Here is an 18,954-nt window from a genome sequence, read left to right as displayed (position 1 = left end):
ATGAACTATTAAGAAAATTATTTTTAAACTGAAATGAATATCTCACAAGTTATAAACATGACAAGATTTTAATAAATTTTTATGTGATAATAAAATGTATTTCTTTACTCTGGCATCCATCTTGTGTATTTAGTGTCAGATATTAACAACTCACCCAGAGGATTCACTCATTTCCTTCACCCTTATCATTCCATGAATTCACTGTTGATAATGATGATGATTTGCATTCCATGAGTACATTTAAACTTTGATGATCCATGTTTAATCATCTTCAGGTACTAGAAGCCCCTCTTCAGCCCGCCAACACTTATTAACTGAGTGGGAATGGTCAAGGAACTGACAGATTGCGTGAATCTGGATCTTGATAAAAGCCATTTTCATTTGATCATGAATTCAATTAATATAATTTAATTACACCTTTCAGTTTTCAAAACTATTTCTAATAAAAAACACTTGAAGACCTACTGCAGGAGGGCTGCTGCTAAATGGTAGATTTACATAAAATGTTTGTTTTTTTCTTCCCCAAATAATCCCTTCAATTAAAGTAAAATCCCTGGATTCAGTTTCTCTAAAGTAGGAGTGGTAATCTAGGACCAGGTCCAAAACTGATCCCCTACTCCAGTGGTTCACAACTCCAGTACCCACACCAACTGCAGTCAGTGGACTAAAGTGACTAGGCATCAGGATTGATAATAAGGTTTCCAGAAGGCAGGGTAAAGTCATTAGTCATCAGGATAGATGAAGTTATTTGAGGTACAGTGCCTTCACATTTTGTTACGTTACAACCTTGTTCTGAAATGGATTAAATACAATTTTAAAAATCTTCAGCAATTTACACACAATAACCCATAATGACAAAGTGAAAACAGGTTTTATTTTTTGTGTGCAAATGTACTAAAAATAAAAAAACAGAAATACAGTATTTACATAAGTATTCAGACCCTTTGCTATGAGACTCGAAATTGAGCCAAGGTGCATCCTTTTTTCATTGATCATCCTTGAGATGCTTACATAACTTGATTGGAGTCCACCTGTGGTAAATTCAAATGATTGGTCATGATTTGGAAAGGCACACACTTGTATATATGAGGTCACACCAAGCTATGAGGTTGAAGGAATTGACCGTAGCGCTCCGAGACAGGATTGTGTCGAGGCACAGATCTGGGGAAAGGTACCAAAACATTTCTACAGCATTGAAGGTCCCGAAGAACACAGTGGCCTCCATCATTCTTAAATTGAAGAAGTTTGGAACCACCAATACTCTTCCTAGAGCTGGCCTTGGTCAGGGAGGTGACTAAGAGATGGGAAACCCTTCAATAAGGACAACCAGCTCTACAGCCCTCCACCAATCAGGCCTTTATGGTAGAGTGGCCATATGGAAATCACTCATCAATAAAACATTTGCCAAAAGGCACCTGAAGACTCTCAGACCATGAGAAACAAGATTCTCTGGTCTGATGAAACCAAGATTGAACTCTTTGGCCTGAATGCCAAGCATCACTTCTGGATGAAACCTGGCACCCACACTGAAGTTTCTAAAACTGTTTGAATGATGTCTGTGAGTATAACATAACTCATATGGCAGGCAAAAACCTGAGAAAAAATCAAAACAGGAAGCGGGAAATCTGAGGTTTGTAGGTTTTCAAGTCTTTGCCTATCCAAGATACAGTGTCCGATTGCACTTCCCAAGGCTTCCACTAGATGTTAACAGTCTTTAGAACCTTCTTTCAGGCTTCTACTGTGAAGGGGGAGCGAATAAGAGCTGTTTGACTAAGAGGTCTGGCAGAATACCATGAGCTAAGACATGCACATGGCCGTGAGAGCGAGCTGCGTTCCTTTTAATTTCTAAAGACAAAGGAATTGTCCGGTTGAAACATTTTTGAAGATTTATGTTAAAAACATCCTAAAGATTGATTCTATACATCGTTTGACATGTTTTTACGAACTGTAATATAAATGTTTTGGCTTTTCATCTGAACTTTTGCCTGGACTAAGTGCCTGCGCCTCGTGAATTTGGATTTGTGAACTAAACGTGCGAACAAGAAGGAGGTAGTTGGACATAAATGATGGACTTTATCGAACAAAACAAACAATATTGTGGAACTGGGATTCCTGGGAGTGCATTCCGATGAAGATCATCAAAGGTAAGTGAATATTTATAATGCTATTTCTGACTACTGTTGACTCCACAACATGGGGGGTATCTGTATGGCTTGTTTTGGTGCCTGAGCGCTGTACTCCGATTATTGCATGGTGTGCTTTTTTCATAAAGCGTTTTAAAAATCTGACACAGCGGGGACATTAAGGAGAAGTATATCTTTAATTCCATGCATATCAGTTGTATTTTCATGAACATTTATGATGAGTATTTCTGTAAACTGATGTGGCTCTCTGCACTTTCACCGGATGTTTGTTTGAGAATGCATTTCTGAACATAACACACCAATTTCAAATGAGGTTATTGGACATAAATATGAACTTTATCGAACAAAACATACATGTATTGTGTAACATGAAGTTCTATGAGTGCCATCTGATGAAGATCATCAAAGGTTAGTGATTAATTGTATCTCTATTTCTGCTTTTTGTGACTCCTCTCTTTGGCTGGAAAAATGGCTGTGTTTTTATGTGACTAGGCACTGACCTAACATAATCGTTTGGTTTGATTTCCTCGTAAAGACTTTTTGAAATCGGACACTGTGGTGAGATTAACAACAAGTGTATCTTTAAAATGGAGTATAATAATTGTATGTTCGAGGAACTTAAATTATGAGATTTCTGTTGTTTGAATTTGGCGCCCACTGTATGTTGTCAAATCGATCCCGTTAACGGGATTTCAGCCATAATACGTTTTTTAAGGACAACAAAGTCAAGGTATTGGAGTGGCCATCACAAAGCCCTGACCTCAATCCTATAGAACATTTGTGGGCAGAACTGAAAAAGCGTGTGTGAGCAAGGAGACCTTCAAACCTGACACAGTTACACCCGCTGTGTCAGGAGGAATGGGCCAACATTCACCCAACTTATTGTGGGAAGCTTGTGGAAGGCTACCTGAAACATTTGACCCAAGTTCATCAATTTAAAGGCAATGCTACCAAATACTGATTGAGTGTATGTAAACTTCTGACCCACTGGAAATGTGATGAAAGTAATAAAAGCTTAAATAAATAATTCTCTCTACTACTAATACAGGGCTCTGGTCCTCTACTCTAATACAGGGCCCTGGTCCTCTACTCTAATACAGGGCCCTAGTCCTCTACTCTAATACAGGGCCCTGGTCCTCTACTCTAATACAGGGCCCTGGTCCTCTACTCTAATACAGGGCCCTGGTCCTCTACTCTAATACAGGGCCCTGGTCCTCTACTCTAATACAAGGCCCTGGTTCTCTACTCTAATACAGGGCCCTGGTCCTCTACTCTAATACAGGGCCCTGGTCTTCAACTCTAATACAGGGCCCTGGTCCTCTACTCTAATACAGGGCCCTGGTCCTCTACTCTAATACAGGGCCCTGGTCCTCTACTCTAATACAGGGCCCTGGTCCTCTACTCTAATACAGGGCCCTGGTCCTCTACTCTAATACAGGGCCCTGGTCCTCTACTCTAATACAGGGCCCTGGTCCTCTACTCTAATACAGGGCCCTGGTCCTCTACTCTAATACAGGGCTCTGGTCCCCTACTCTAATACAGGGCTCTGGTCCCCTACTCTAATACAGGGCTCTGGTCCCCTACTCTAATGCAGGGCTCTGGTTCCCTACTCTAATGCAGGGCTCTGGTTCCCTACTCTAGTTAAGGGCCCTGGTCTTTCTCAGGAGCTGAGGTTGCTTGGACAAGAATGAAGTTGCCCCTAAACACTGATCTAAGGTCTTCCCTGATAACGAAGGTTAGGTTTTAGATAGGATATACTGATCCTAGATCTGTACCAAAAGCCCTATTCTACAATCTGTCACAATAACACCACCTAGTGGAAAATCATGACACTCACACATCCTATTTTCCTAACAGGATTGGCTCCTATTCTGTGGCCATTTATCAACATCTGTCTAACAGTAACAGTGCTGATTTAGGATCAGTTTAGTCTTTTAGATCATCATGAATATGACTATGTGGACGGGGGGAACGGTGAAGGGGGGACGGGACCGGGACGGGGGGGACGGTGACGGGGGGGACGGTGACCTGGACGGGGGGGACGGGACCTGGACGGGGGGGACGGGACCTGGACGGGGGAACGGGACCTGGACGGGGGGACGGTGACGGGGGGGACGGGACCTGGACGGGGGACGGGACCTGGACGGGGGGGACAGGGGACTGTATATGGTATGCTAACTTACTTTCTAAAGATCCTATTTTTATTTCTCCTGTGTTTTTGTTCTACCTTGTTATTTTTAGTACCACATTGTTATTGATTACTGCATTGTTGGGATGAGAGCTGCAAGAAAGGCATTTCACTGTACTTGTGCACATGACATTAAAACGTGAAAGTTGATACGTGATCCAAGATCAGAACTCTTACCCTGAGATGCTTAATACACACAGAATGGCCCCTGGTCAGGAATGGGTCCAGGGTAAGCCTGTATTGAGCCTGGGGGAGAGGGAACGGGAGACAGAGGGTAAAGAAAGGAGAGGGAGAGACAGAGAGAGGAGGAATGAGGAGAAAGTAAGGGAAAGAGAATGGGAGAGAGCTGTAGTGAGAGCACAGAGGGGGGAATGGACAGAGAACCAAGAGATGAGAGAGAGGAATGGACAGAGAACCAGAGAGAGGAATGAACAGAGAACCAGAGAGATGAGAGAGAGAGGAATGGACAGAGAACCAGAGAGATGGGAGAGAGGAATGAACAGAGAACCAGAGAGATGGGAGAGAGGAATGAACAGAGAACCAGATAGATGAGACAGGAATGGACAGAGAACCAGATAGATGGGAGAGAGGAATGAACAGAGAACCAGAGAGATGAGACAGGAATGGACAGAGAACCAGAGAGATGGGAGTGGGGAATGAACAGAGAACAAGAGAGATGAGACAGGAATGGACAGAGAACCAGAGAGATGGGAGAGAGGAATGAACAGAGAACCATAGAGATGGGAGAGGGGAATGAACAGAGAACCAGAGAGATGGGAGAGAGGAATGAACAGAGAACCATAGAGATGGGAGAGGGGAATGAACAGAGAACCAGAGAGATGAGACAGGAATGGACAGAGAACCAGAAATATGAGCGAGAGGAATGGACAGAGAACCAGAGAGAGGAATGGACAGAGAACCAGAGAGATGACAGAGAGGAATGAACAGAGAACCAGAGAGATGAGAGAGAGGAATTAACAGAGAACCAGAGAGATGAGAGAGAGGAATGGACAGAGAACCAGAGAGATGAGACAGGAATGGACAGAGAACCAGAAATATGAGCGAGAGGAATGGACAAGAAACCAGAAAGATGAGAGAGAGGAATGGAGAGAGAACCAGAGAGAGGAACAGAAAGAGAACACTAGAGATGAGAGTGGAATTGACAGAGAACCAGAGAGATGAGAGAGAGGAATGGACAAAGAACCAGAGAGAGGAATGGACAGAGAACCAGAGAGAGGAATGGACAGGAAACCAGAGAGAGGAATGGACGGAGTACCAGAGAAATGAGAGAGGTATGGACAGAGAACCAGAGAGATGCGAGAGAGGAATGTACAGAGAACCAGAGAAATGAGAGAAAGGAATGGACAGAGAACCAGAAAGATGGGAGAGAGGAATGGACAGAGAACCAGAGAGATGAGAGAGAGGAATGGACAGAGAACCAGAGAGAGGAATGGACAGAGAACCAGAGAGATGAGACATGAATGGACAGAGAACCAGAGAGATGAGACAGGAATGGACAGAGAACCAGAGAGATGAGAGAGAGGAATGAACAGAGAACCAGAGAGATGGGAGAGAGGAATGTACGGAGAACCAGAGAGATGAGAGAGAGGAATGGACAGAGAACCAGAAAGATGGGAGAGGAATGGACAGACAACCAGAAAGATGGGAGAGAGGAATGGACAGAGAACCAGAGAGATGAGAGAGAGGAATGAACAGAGAACCAGAGAGATGAGAGAGAGGAATGGACAGAGAACCAGATAGATGGGGGAGAGGAATGGACAGAGAACCAGAGAGAGGAATGAAAAGAGAACCAGAGCGATGGGAGAGAGGAATGAACAGAGAACTAGAGAGATGGGAGAGAGGAATGAACAGAGAACTAGAGAGATGAGAGAGAGGAATGGACAGAGAACCAGAGAGAGGAATGGACAGAGACCCAGAGAGAGGAATGGACAGGAAACCAGAGAGATGAGAGAGAGGAATGGACAGAGCACCAGAGAGAGGAATTAACAGAGATCCAGAGAGAGGAATGGACAGAGATCCAGAGAGAGGAATGGACAGAGATCCAGAGAGAGGAATGGACAGGAAACCAGAGAGATGAGAGAGAGGAATGGACAGAGCACCAGAGAGAGGAATGGACAGAGATCCAGAGAGGGGAATGGACAGGAAACCAGAGAGATGAGAAAGAGGAATGGACAGAGCACCAGAGAGAGGAATGGACAGAGATCCAGAGAGAGGAATGGACAGAGATCCAGAGAGAGGAATGGACAGAGAACCAGAGAAAGGAATGGACAGAGAACCAGAGAGAGGAATGGACAGAGAACCAGAGAGAGGAATGAACAGAGATCCAGAGAGAGGAATGGACAGAGAACCAGAGAGAGGAATGAACAGAGATCCAGAGAGAGGAATGGACAGAGAACCAGAGAGATAAGAGAGAGGATTTTAAAGAGACCGAGAAAGATGGGAGATAGGAATAGACAGAGAACCAGAAAGAAGAGAGAGAGGAATGGACAGAGAACCAGAGAGAGGAATGGACAGAGAACCAGAGAGATGAGAGACAGGATTGGAAAGAGAACCAGAGAGATGAGAGAGGGGAAATGACAGAGAACAAGATAGATGAGAGAGGGGTAATGACAGAAAACCAGAGAGTTGAGAGAGAGAAATAGACAGAGAACCAGAGAGAGGAATAGACAGAGAACCAGAGAGATGAGAGACAGGAATGAACAGAGAACCAGAGAGAGGAATGGACAGAGACCCAGAAAGATTAGAGAGAGGAATGGAAAGAGAACCAGAGAGATGAGAGAGGGGTAATGACAGAAAACCAGAGAGTTGAGAGAGAGAAATAGACAGAGAACCAGAGAGAGGAATGGACAGAGAACCAGAGAGATGAGAGACAGGAATGGAAAGAGAACCAGAGAGATGAGACAGGAATGGACAGAGAACCAGAGAGATGAGATAGGGGAAATGACAGAGAACAAGAGAGATGAGAGAGAGGAATAGAGAGAAAACCAGAGAGATGAGAGAGAGAAATAGACAGAGAACCAGAGAGATGAGAGAGAGAGAAGAATGGACAGAACCAGAGAGATGAGAGAGAGAAATAGACAGAGAACCAGAAAGTTGGGAGAAAGGAATGGACAGAACCAGAGAGATGAGAGAGAGGAATGGACAGAACCAGAGAGATGAGAGAGAGGAATGGACAGAACCAGAGAGATGAGAGAGAGGAATGGACAGAACCAGAGAGATGAGAGAGGGGAAATGACAGAGAACAAAAGAGATGAGAGAGAGGAATGGACAGAACCAGAGAGATGAGAGAGAGGAATGGACAGAACCAGAGAGATGAGAGAGAGAGAAGAATGGACAGAACCAGAGAGATGAGAGAGAGTAACCAGAGAGATGAGAGAGAGAGAAGAATGGACAGAACCAGAGAGATGAGAGAGAGGAACCAGAGAGATAAGAGAGAGAGAAGAATGGACAGAACCAGAGAGATGAGAGAGAGTAACCAGAGAGATGAGAGAGAGTAACAATGTTAGAGAAAAACCCAAGAGTGCCAGTGTTTCTGCAGCAGGTCTGTCTGCTGAGCAGGCCTTAGTGTCTCTATAGTACCATGGCTGGATTAGTCTGGTCTGTAGCAGATCAAAGATACACAGGGTTGAGGTGTGTGTGTGTGTGTGTGTGTGTGTGTGTGCCCTGTCCCATCTTGTTCATCTGAGTAACGTCTGCCATTACTGCTGTGTCTGAGGTTTTCAGGCTTTGTCTCCAATGGCACCCTATTTTTATTTGTTATTTGTTTAACTGGGCAAGTCATTTAAGAACAAATTGTTATTTTCAATGACGGCCTAGGAACAGTGGGTTAACTGCCTTGTTCAGTGGCAGAAGAACACATTTTTACCTTGTAAGCTTAGGGATTCGAGCTTGCAACCTTTCGGTTACTAGTCCAATGCTTTAACCACTAAGCTACCTGGCACCCCTATTCCCTTCGTAGTGCACTACTTTTGACCAGAGCCCAATGGGAAGTGATCAAAAATAGCGCACTACATATGGAATAGCATGGCATTTGATACTTACCCTTAGACTGGCATTGTGTCAACATAATTTATCCCTATATTTAGACTGTATGAATCACAGCAAAACTCCTAGCATCATCACTCTCATTCAACCCTGTTGGTTTTGGATTTAACAGCAGGTTATGCAGTTAAATGAGAGATGGAGGGAGAGGGGAGAGAGAGGAAGGGAGAGGGGAGAGAGAGGAAGGGAGAGGGGAGAGCGAGGAAGGGAGAGGGGAGAGAGAGGAAGGGAGAGGGGAGAGAGAAGGAGGGAGAGTGGAGAGAGAGGGTAGAGATTGAAAGGGATAGAGGGGGAGAGAGGAAGGGAGAGGGGAGAGAGAAGGAGGGATAGTGGAGAGAGAGGGTAGAGATTGAGAGGGATAGAGGGGGGAGCAAGAGAGAGCGAGTAACGAGAGAGCGGGGAGATAATGAGATGGATAGAGGGGGGAGAGAGAGGGAGAGAGGGACAGAAGGAGAAAGGCAGAAAAAGACAGCGAGGGTGGCAGATAAGAGAGAGAGAGATTTAGCTACACAAATCAATTGTGTTTTGATGCAATGACATTGGAAAAGTGGGGTCTCGTGAATGAAAATTCATGAGGGAGCGATGCGATTAGTTCACATTACCATAATCCTCTCCCTCTCTCTGCCACTCCCACCCCTCTCTATCTTTCGTTCTCCCTCCCTCTCTGTCTCTATCTCTCTACCTCTCCCCCTCTCTCCTGTTCTCCCTCTCTCGGTCAATATCCCCCTCTCTCTCTGCCACTCCCACCCCTCCCGATCTTTCGTTCTCCCTCCCTCTCTGTCGCTCTCTCTCTACCTCTCCCCCTCCCTCTCTCGGTCAATATCGCCCTCTCTCTCTCTGCCACTCCCACCCCTCTCTATCTTCCTTTCTCCCTCCCTCTCTGTCTCTCTCTCTCTCTCTCTCTACCTCTCCCCCTCTCCTGTTCTCCCGCTCTCTGTCTATATCCCCCTCTGTCTCTGCCTCTCTATCAATTCAATTCAAATGAATGGCTTTATTGGCATGGGAAATATATGTTTACATTGCCAAAGCAAGTGCAATAGATTATAAACAAATGTGAAATAAACAATAAAAAATGTACAGTAACCATTACTCTCACAAGTGTCAAATGAATAGACACATTTAAAATGTCATATTGTGGCTATGTAGGGTTACAATGATGTGCAAATGGTTAAAGTATAAAAGGGAAAATAAATAAACAAGAGAATTGGTTGTATTTACAATGGTGTTTGTTCTTTACTGGTTGCCTTTTTCTCGTGGCAACAGGTCACAAATCTTGCTGCTGTGATGGCACACTGTGGAGTTTCACCCAGTAGATATGAGAGTTTATCAAAATTGGATTTGTTTTGGAATTCTTTGTGGATCTGTGTAATCTGAGGGAAATATGTCTCTCTAATATGATCATCCATTTGGCAGGAGGTTAGGAGGTGCAGCTCAGTTTCCATCTAATTTTGTGGGCAGTGAGCACATAGCAAAACCAAACAAAAATGGACTGGCCTTATGTAACCTGGTAACTTTACCACTCAATCCCTCTACTCATCATTTAACCTCAGCTTTCAAATTACTAAAATGTTGCATCATTAGAGTGCTATCAAAAAAACACTAATAACATATTACCATTCACATACAGTCAACACTCATTAAGTTTACATCAATCCTCCTTATCAAAATGACTCTATATGTTTAATACCAACCTCCGCTTCACACTCATTAAACAGCTGTTATTTTAAGATGAACTTGTAATGCCCCAAATGTAGAAAATACAGCAATCCAAACAATTCAAATCCACAATCCTTACTTTCCTAGTTACTTAACTTTCTTTGTCACCTTCACTAGTCTACTGTACATCTCTTCCCTTAAACTCAGAAAGTCCTCAAGAATCTCTACTGTACATCTCTTCCCTTAAACTCAGAAAGCCCTCAAGAATCTCTACTGTACATCTCTTCCCTTAAACTCAGAAAGCCCTCAAGAATCTCTACTGTACATCTCTTCCCTTAAACTCAGAAAGCCCTCAAGAATCTCTACTGTACATCTCTTCCCTTAAACTCAGAAAGCCCTCAAGAATCTCAACACTCTCATCTAACGTTGTTACCAGGTGAACTAATAATACAAAATAAAAAAAATGTATTATAATCAAAACAAACATAACTTCTACTTTTCACAGGGAGGCCACTTAAATTACTCTGTTATCTCTTCCTCCATTTCGGCAATTCAATAAATATATGTTAAAATAAAATAAAATTAAGTGTCTCGTGAGATTAAAACTCCTAGGGTTGTCCTGAGTCGCATTGTTCTCGAAACCCCCAAATATGTTATTTTATTTCGCCGGTTGTACCATTTAATAATTCCTTGAGACCCTACTCTACCACATAGTTTACTAATGTAGCAATGTTTGGCATACGAGTTTCTTTGTCTTTTTACGCAAATAGCAAATTCACTAACTAACTTACGTATCGTATCAACACAGAACCCCCAAATCTACACGCTCACCGGCGTGAAACAAAGCTCGACTATTTGTAAACATAATTCGTGCTCTTGCACATATAACGTTATACCGCCAATTTTAATATGGTACATAGTATCCACTGTCCTTGATTCTCACAAGGATTACTCAACCCCAACCTCTGCTAAGGAGCAGGGTTGATATAAACTCTCTGACTTCACAAAATATACTTTAGTACTTTTCTTGCCTCACACCCAAGCTAACTGGCTAAAGTTCCAGACACAAACAAAAGTATACATCTTCACTCTCCATTCTACTCACCTAGCAGAGCTGGTCAGGCTTTTCTATGTTTATTCAAAACATTGGTGATTAACTGTGCTTACCTTAGAGAAATAACATTTACTGGCACCAGTCATATTCAACCGGCGTTGAGCATTCGTGAATTCATCAGTTATTCTGCGCTCTGGTAAATCCAAACCAGTGCTTTGAAATCCGAACAAAATAGCCTGAGCGAATTTACCAAATACCCTTTTAACAATGTCCATTTAGAACACATTTAGCTAAACTAAGAATGACTTGAATAGTCAACAATAGCATATATTTAATATACTAACTCAATGCAATGATATACGATGCAGTTCATAAAGATAGTGCAAGCAACACATTTGTCATACTTAGTTGAAACAAATGATGTATATTTTAGGACCAATAAGCATACTACATACTCAAATTACTTCACAAATAGTACGGTTAGAAAGCTAACATCAAAACGCTGGTGCATTGTGCTAATGATTCTTATTTTATATCATTCTGCAAAGTCACAATTGCATCCCAGCATATTCCTGTCAGCAGGAAAATGCTACCGAATTTGATCCATGATTCGATTTTTTTCTTCTCCATATTCGAGCCGAATTGGTAGAATGCTTGCGCGCTTCTATTAGTATCTTTATGGCTTTCAGTACCTCTATGCATTTCGTTTCCGCTCCTCGCTCCTCGTGGTTTTAATATTGTAATGAAATAGACAGGGAGCAGGTCTCGAACCCTCGACCTTCTAGCCCGAAGTCCAGCGCGCTATCGACTGTTCCCAAAAGCATGCTCGTGCGGCAGAATCGAGATCTGCGTTTATAAACTCAGGGTCGTTACAATATATTGATGAAAAACCCGAAATTACGCTTTGTACTACATTATAAGTTACTAACTTCATGGGAAAAGGATTTATTCAATAAATATAGCATCTCATCTCCTACTGCGAAAAACACATTTTGAGGCCTTAGGGGCAGTTTTCTCTAAATGTATTACCATGACGGAAGAAAATCACATACGCGTTTAGACATTCATATAATGCTTTTAACCTTATCTCTATCAAATGATCCATAAAGACCCTACGTACGTCTACGTATGAGTTGTTTAAGTTGCACCTTATTATTTTCCCAGTATTTACTTGATGAAATCTCTAGTAATCGATTATACACACATACAATTGATCATTCTTTTTCCCCCCATGTCTTCACAGAATCATTATATAACGTAGGAAATCTTATGAACTCACATTAATGAATCAGTCCGTTTCCAACGACTCCTCAACCATACACTCCAAGCAGGACCAAAATAAAGTTCATTTCTCCGATGGGAATAATTCTCAATGGTTCTCTAGTCTTCCAGAAATTATAGAATAACATCTAGTACTTAATAATACCACTCTGTGATATTCTATGATGGGCAGTGTTGAACGGAACCCCAAGATAACGCTACACATTTTATTATCCAAATGTAAGATGAACACTTGTTTTTTGACTCACAGAACTCGGATTCACACAGTACTGTTCCCAAAACATACTTCCATCACACTCTCTCCTATCACATTCACAGAAAGCACAAACAAAAAACACAGAGGGGAATGAGACAGACAAGGAAAACTGATTAACGCTGTATGTCTTTCCCAAAGTCCAAAACTACCAACAGAGTACCCGTGTTTCCTATCCAACTATGTAACACAGTCCCAAAAAATCCAACCTTACCTCATATTTACTAAGTATCAGGAATAACAAAACACTTACAGTGACACCTAACAATAGTAACCTGGGGCATACCTGTTTACCTCATTTAACAAAACACATAACTAACACAACACGTTATAATTAGACTTCGCCAGGACTAGTGCCCCCGCAGGATGTCAATGGGCGCAGGTCCCTCGTCTAACAGAACTCCCCCAGGACTAGTGCCCCCGCAGTGTGTCACCGGGCGCAGGTCCCTCGTCTAACAGAACTCCCCCAGGACTAGTGCCCCCGCAGGGTGTCACCGGGCGCAGGTCCCTCGTCTAACAGAACTCCCCTAGGACTAGTGCCCACGCAGGGTGTCACCGGGTGCAGGTCCCTCGTCTAACAGAACTCCCCCAGGACTAGTGCCCCCACAGGGTGTCAACGGGTGCAGGTCCCTCGTCTAACAGAACTCCCCCAGGACTAGTGCCCCCGCAGGGTGTCACCGGGTGCAGGTCCCTCGTCTAACAGAACTCCCCCAGGACTAGTGCCCCCACAGGGTGTCACCGGGCGCAGGTCCCTCGTCTAACAGAACTCCCCCAGGACTAGTGCCCCCGCAGTGTGTCACCGGGCTCAGGTCCCTCGTTCCCACAAACCTCACCATCCTACTGCGATCAAGTCAGTAGCACGGATTGGACTTTTGGTTTCCCGCAACTGGCTAATTAACAATCATGCCCAAGGATACCTCACTTAAGAACACTCTTATCAACTCAAATCAGTCCTGCTAGTTACCTCAGCTGTGGCCCTCTTAAGGATGACCTCGCTGTGAGCTTACACTCAAACAGGGGCTTTAATTTTTAAAATGACTTTTTCTTTATATTTTCATTACGTATTGATGGATTGTCCAAGCCTACCTCTCTCAGTACTCTGTCTGAGATTTGGTATCCACCCGTTACCTCTCAGATCATAGGTGGGTCCAGCTGCTCAATAATAAGCCTGGTTTACCCTGAGATCCTAATTTCTGATCCCCTGTGCACAGTTACCCAGATCTTCAGGAGCGGTCAACAGGTGAAGTTGCAGATCACCTCCTCGTTGCCAAAAATGTTGTGGAAATTCAGTACTGAGAGAGACTTGGTCTTGGTAATTTCTTCAAACAATCATATTTATTTAATATCGATTCATTATTGCAATAGTGAGACCGTCAGCCCACCAGTCTTGACTGACTGTTAGGCTGAGAGTTTAGCCTTTACAGACAATGTACAATTTTTATATAGCTGATACCAAGATTGCTTAGTCAGTCACTTCTAACCTTCCCATAAGCCACCTTGGTTTTCTACACAGGATGTTTTTTTTACTTAGTTTCCCAGATGCCAGGAAGACGAGACAATGCTCTTAACTCTTCCAGGCTCTCTCTATCTCGAGTCACACACACCACATCTTGTCTATAGAATGATAGCTTTTAGGTTTTTATCACCAACACTAATCAATTGTCAGCTTCAAGCTATCTCTAGTAGAGCCCATGTCCTTGTTACATAGCCAACAAATAAGGTGAATGCATCATTTTTCCCTCCCACTCGCCACCTCAGCCATCTCCTCGTTTCATTACAATGGCCGCCCATCTGTTAGACCTAGTGGTGTGTCTTTTGAACAACAGAAAGAACTGCTTCTGTTACAACTAGAGCACGATTGTGAGCAGCTATACTAACTGCCATTTAAACAGGATTTGGAGAATTCTAAAATCAAGTTGCAACAAGAGCGGCTTTGAGTTGGTTAGGGAAGGAAAGCTCTCAGGGGAGAGTTTTCTCTGGGAAGGTGACCCAGATTTACCAAGGGGTCACTTCTCTCTCGGTTGTGCCCAGGACTCATTTGATATTGTTGGAAACTTACGGTTGTGGCCAAAATATAATGAGAAGGACCCTGAGACGTTCTTTTTGTTTGAGCTTGTTGCTGACTTTGCTCACTTACACTACTGATTACACACCCATTTACACTACTGATTACACACCCACTTACACTACTGATTACACACTCACTTACACTACTGATTACACACCCACTTACACTACTGATTACACACCCACTTACACTACTGATTACACACACCGTTGTTTATTAGTATATAGGTTATCTCAGTTAATAAATATATTTTTGTTATTCCTTATCTCCGCGTTGTCTCCCTTTTTGTTACGGGCTTCAAGCCGGTTCGTGACATTGATCAAGTCTGGGTCCCTGTGTAACGGATGTGAAACGGCTAGCTTAGTTAGCGGTGGTGCGCGCTAAATAGCGTTTCAATCGGTGACTTCACTTGCTCTGAGACCTTGAAGTAGTAGTTCCCCTTGCTCTGCAAGGGCCCCGCGGCTTTTGTGGAGCGATGGGTAACGATGCCTCGAGGGTGACTGTTGTTGATGTGTGCAGAGGGTCCCTGGTTCACGCTCGGGTATGGGCGAGGGGACGGTTAAGGCCAAAGGCAGATGACCTCAGACCTTGTATATTGCAGGATAAGATGGTAAAAACGTTGTTTCATAGATTCTAGTGTTTTCGTGTGGTTTAGGCCCGGACCATCACAGTAGGTTTGAGCAGAACACGTTGAGCATCTGATATTGTTGAGCATAACTCTTAGATCTCAGGATGGGGGTTGGGCCTGTTGTTCTCATCAGGGACGGGGGCTAAGGGGTGGGAAGAAGGTGAATGGGTCTGATATGGTGGGTCCTATATAGAGTGTGGCCAGGGTTTGCTTGGGGTGATTTTAGCTGGTTGGGGTGTGGCTGGTGATGCTGTGGTCTTGGTGTAGGTCCTCCTGGCACTCTGTTGCTCCTGTGTGAGGTGCTGGGAATGTGGTTGAGGGTGACGTCCTTCAGGATCCTGGCAAAAGTTGGGATTGCTGCCTTGTAGAGGTGGAACTGGTCGTAAAATCTGTTCACGTCCCGGGTGGAGGGGTGGGCCAGGTAGACATTAGGTTTTGAGGCACAGTCCAGGGTGGAGGGGTGGGCCAGGTAGACATTAGGTTTTGAGGCACAGTGCCGGGTGGAGGTGTGGGCCAGGTAGACATTAGGTTTTGAGGCACAGTCCCGGGTGGAGGGGTGGGCCAGGTAGACATTAGGTTTTGAGGCACAGTCCCGGGTGGAGGGGTGGGCCAGGTAGACATTAGGTTTTGATGCACAGTCCCGGGTGGAGGGGTGGGCCAGGTAGACATTAGGTTTTGAGGCACAGTCCCGGGTGGAGGGGTGGGCCAGGTAGACATTAGGTTTTGAGGCACAGTCCCGGGTGGAGGGGTGGGCCAGGTAGACATTAGGTTTTGAGGCACAGTCCCGGGTGGAGGGGTGGGCCAGGTAGACATTAGGTTTTGAGGCACAGTCCCGGGTGGGAGGGTGGTCCAGGTAGACATTAGGTTTTGAGGCACAGTCCCGGGTGGAGGGGTGGGCCAGGTAGACATTAGGTTTTGAGGCACAGTCCCGGGTGGGAGGGGTGGGCCAGGTAGACATTAGGTTTTGAGGCACAGTCCCAGGTGGTGGGGTGGGCCAGGTAGACATTAGGTTTTGAGGCACAGTCCCGGGTGGAGGGGTGGGCCAGGTAGACATTAGGTTTTGAGGCACAGTCCCGGGTGGAGGGTGGGCCAGGTAGACATTAGGTTTTGAGGCACAGTCCCAGGTGGTGGGGTGGGCCAGGTAGACATTAGATTTTGAGGCACAGTCCCGGGTGGAGGGGTGGGCCAGGTAGACATTAGGTTTTGAGGCACAGTCCCGGGTGGGAGGGTGGGCCAGGTAGACATTAGGTTTTGAGGCACAGTCCCGGGTGGGAGGGTGGTCCAGTCCTGGGAAATGCTTCATTCACCTGTTAGTATTGTGAGTTTTTGTGGTAGCAGGGTGGAGATAACAGATCACAACTTGTGCGTTGAGGAAAGTGGAAGAAGCTTTTTCATTCACTCCTTTGAGTGCTTTGGCCACCCTTTCCTGCTGGGCCCTCAGGTCATTTGGCCCTTGTTAATTATAATGTGGCTGGGGGACCCTAGTCTGTCCTCTGACAACAGCTCCAGGACATGCCTAGTGTTTGTCCTCTGACAACAGCTCCAGGACATACCTAGTGTTTGTCCTCTGACAACAGCTCCAGGACATGCCTAGTGTTTGTCCTCTGACAACAGCTCCAGGACATACCTAGTGTTTGTCCTCTGACAACAGCTCCAGGACCTAGTGTTTGTCCTCTGACAACAGCTCCAGGACATGCCTAGTGTTTGTCCTCTGACAACAGCTCCAGGACATGCCTAGTGTTTGGGGATAAAGAATATGTACATAAGGATATATGAATGAGTGATGGTACAGAGCAGCATAGGCAGGATACAGTAGATGGTATCGAGTACAGTATATACATGAGGTGAGTATGTAAACAAAGTGGCATAGTTAAAGTGGCTAGTGATACATGTATTACATAAGGATGCAGTCGATGATATAGAGTACAGTATATACGTATGCATATGAGATGAATAATGTAGGGTAAGTAACATTATATAAGGTAGCATTGTTTAAAGTGGCTAGTGATATATTTACATCATTTTCCATCAATTCCCATTATTAAAGTGGCTGGAGTTGAGTCAGTGTCAGTGTCAGTGTGTTGGCAGCAGCCCCTCAATGTTAGTGGTGGCTGTTTAACAGTCTGATGGCCTTGAGATAGAAGCTGTTTTTCAGTCTCTCGGTCCCAGCTTTGATGCACCTGTACTGACCTCGCCTTCTGGATGATAACGGGGTGAACAGGCAGTGGCTCGGGTGGTTGATGTCCTTGATGATCTTTATGGCCTTCCTGTGACATCGGGTGGTGTAGGTGTCCTGGAGGGCAGGTAGTTTGCCCCCGGTGATGCGTTGTGCAGACCTCACTACCCTCTGGAGAGCCTTACGGTTGAGGGCGGAGCAGTTGCCGTACCAGGCGGTGATACAGCCCGCCAGGATGCTCTCGATTGTGCATCTGTAGAAGTTTGTGAGTGCTTTTGGTGACAAGCCAAATTTCTTCAGCCTCCTGAGGTTGAAGAGGCGCTGCTGCGCCTTCTTCACAATGCTGTCTGTGTGAGTGGACCAATTCAGTTTGTCTGTGATGTGTATGCCGAGGAACTTAAAACTTGCTACCCTCTCCACTACTGTTCCATCGATGTGGATAGGGGGGTGTTCCCTCTGCTGTTTCCTGAAGTCCACAATCATCTCCTTAGTTTTGTTGACGTTGAGTGTGAGGTTATTTTCCTGACACCACACTCCGAGGGCCCTCACCTCCTCCCTGTAGGCCGTCTCGTCGTTGTTGGGAATCAAGCCTACCACTGTTGTGTCGCCCGCAAACTTGATGATTGAGTTGGAGGCGTGCGTGGCCACGCAGTCGTGGGTGAACAGGGAGTACAGGAGAGGGCTCAGAACGCACCCTTGTGGGGCCCCAGTGTTGAGGATCAGCGGGGTGGAGATGTTGTTGCCTACCCTCACCACCTGGGGGCGGCCCGACAGGAAGTCCAGTACCCAGTTGCACAGGGCGGGGTCGAGACCCAGGGTCTCGAGCTTGATGACGAGCTTGGAGGGTACTATGGTGTTGAATGCCGAGCTGTAGTCGATGAACAGCATTCTCACATAGGTATTCCTCTTGTCCAGATGGGTTAGGGCAGTGTGCAGTGTGGTTGAGATGACATCGTCTGTGGACCTATTTGGGCGGTAAGCAAATTGGAGTGGGTCTAGGGTGTCGGGTAGGGTGGAGGTGATATGGTCCTTGACTAGTCTCTCAAAGCACTTCATGATGACGGAAGTGAGTGCTACGGGGCGGTAGTCGTTTAGCTCAGTTACCTTAGCTTTCTTGGGAACAGGAACAATGGTGGCCCTCTTGAAGCATGTGGGAACAGCAGACTGGTATAGGGATTGATTGAATATGTCCGTAAACACACCGGCCAGCTGGTCTGCGCATGCTCTGAGGGCGCGGCTGGGGATGCCGTCTGGGCCTGCAGCCTTGCGAGGGTTAACACGTTTAAATGTCTTACTGTCTTAATATAGCACCATGCCAGGGGATGATCTATGTTAATATAGCACCATGCCAGGGGATGATCTATGTTAATATAGCACCATGCCAGGGGATGATCTATGTTAATATAGCACCATGCCAGGGGATGGTCTGTGTTAATATAGCACC

Source organism: Oncorhynchus clarkii, chromosome 31 (genome assembly GCF_045791955.1).
Source record: "Oncorhynchus clarkii lewisi isolate Uvic-CL-2024 chromosome 31, UVic_Ocla_1.0, whole genome shotgun sequence".
Classification (NCBI taxonomy): Eukaryota; Metazoa; Chordata; class Actinopteri; order Salmoniformes; family Salmonidae; genus Oncorhynchus; species Oncorhynchus clarkii.
The sequence above is the reverse complement of the archived record's forward strand: the minus strand, read 5'-3'. Positions refer to the sequence as shown.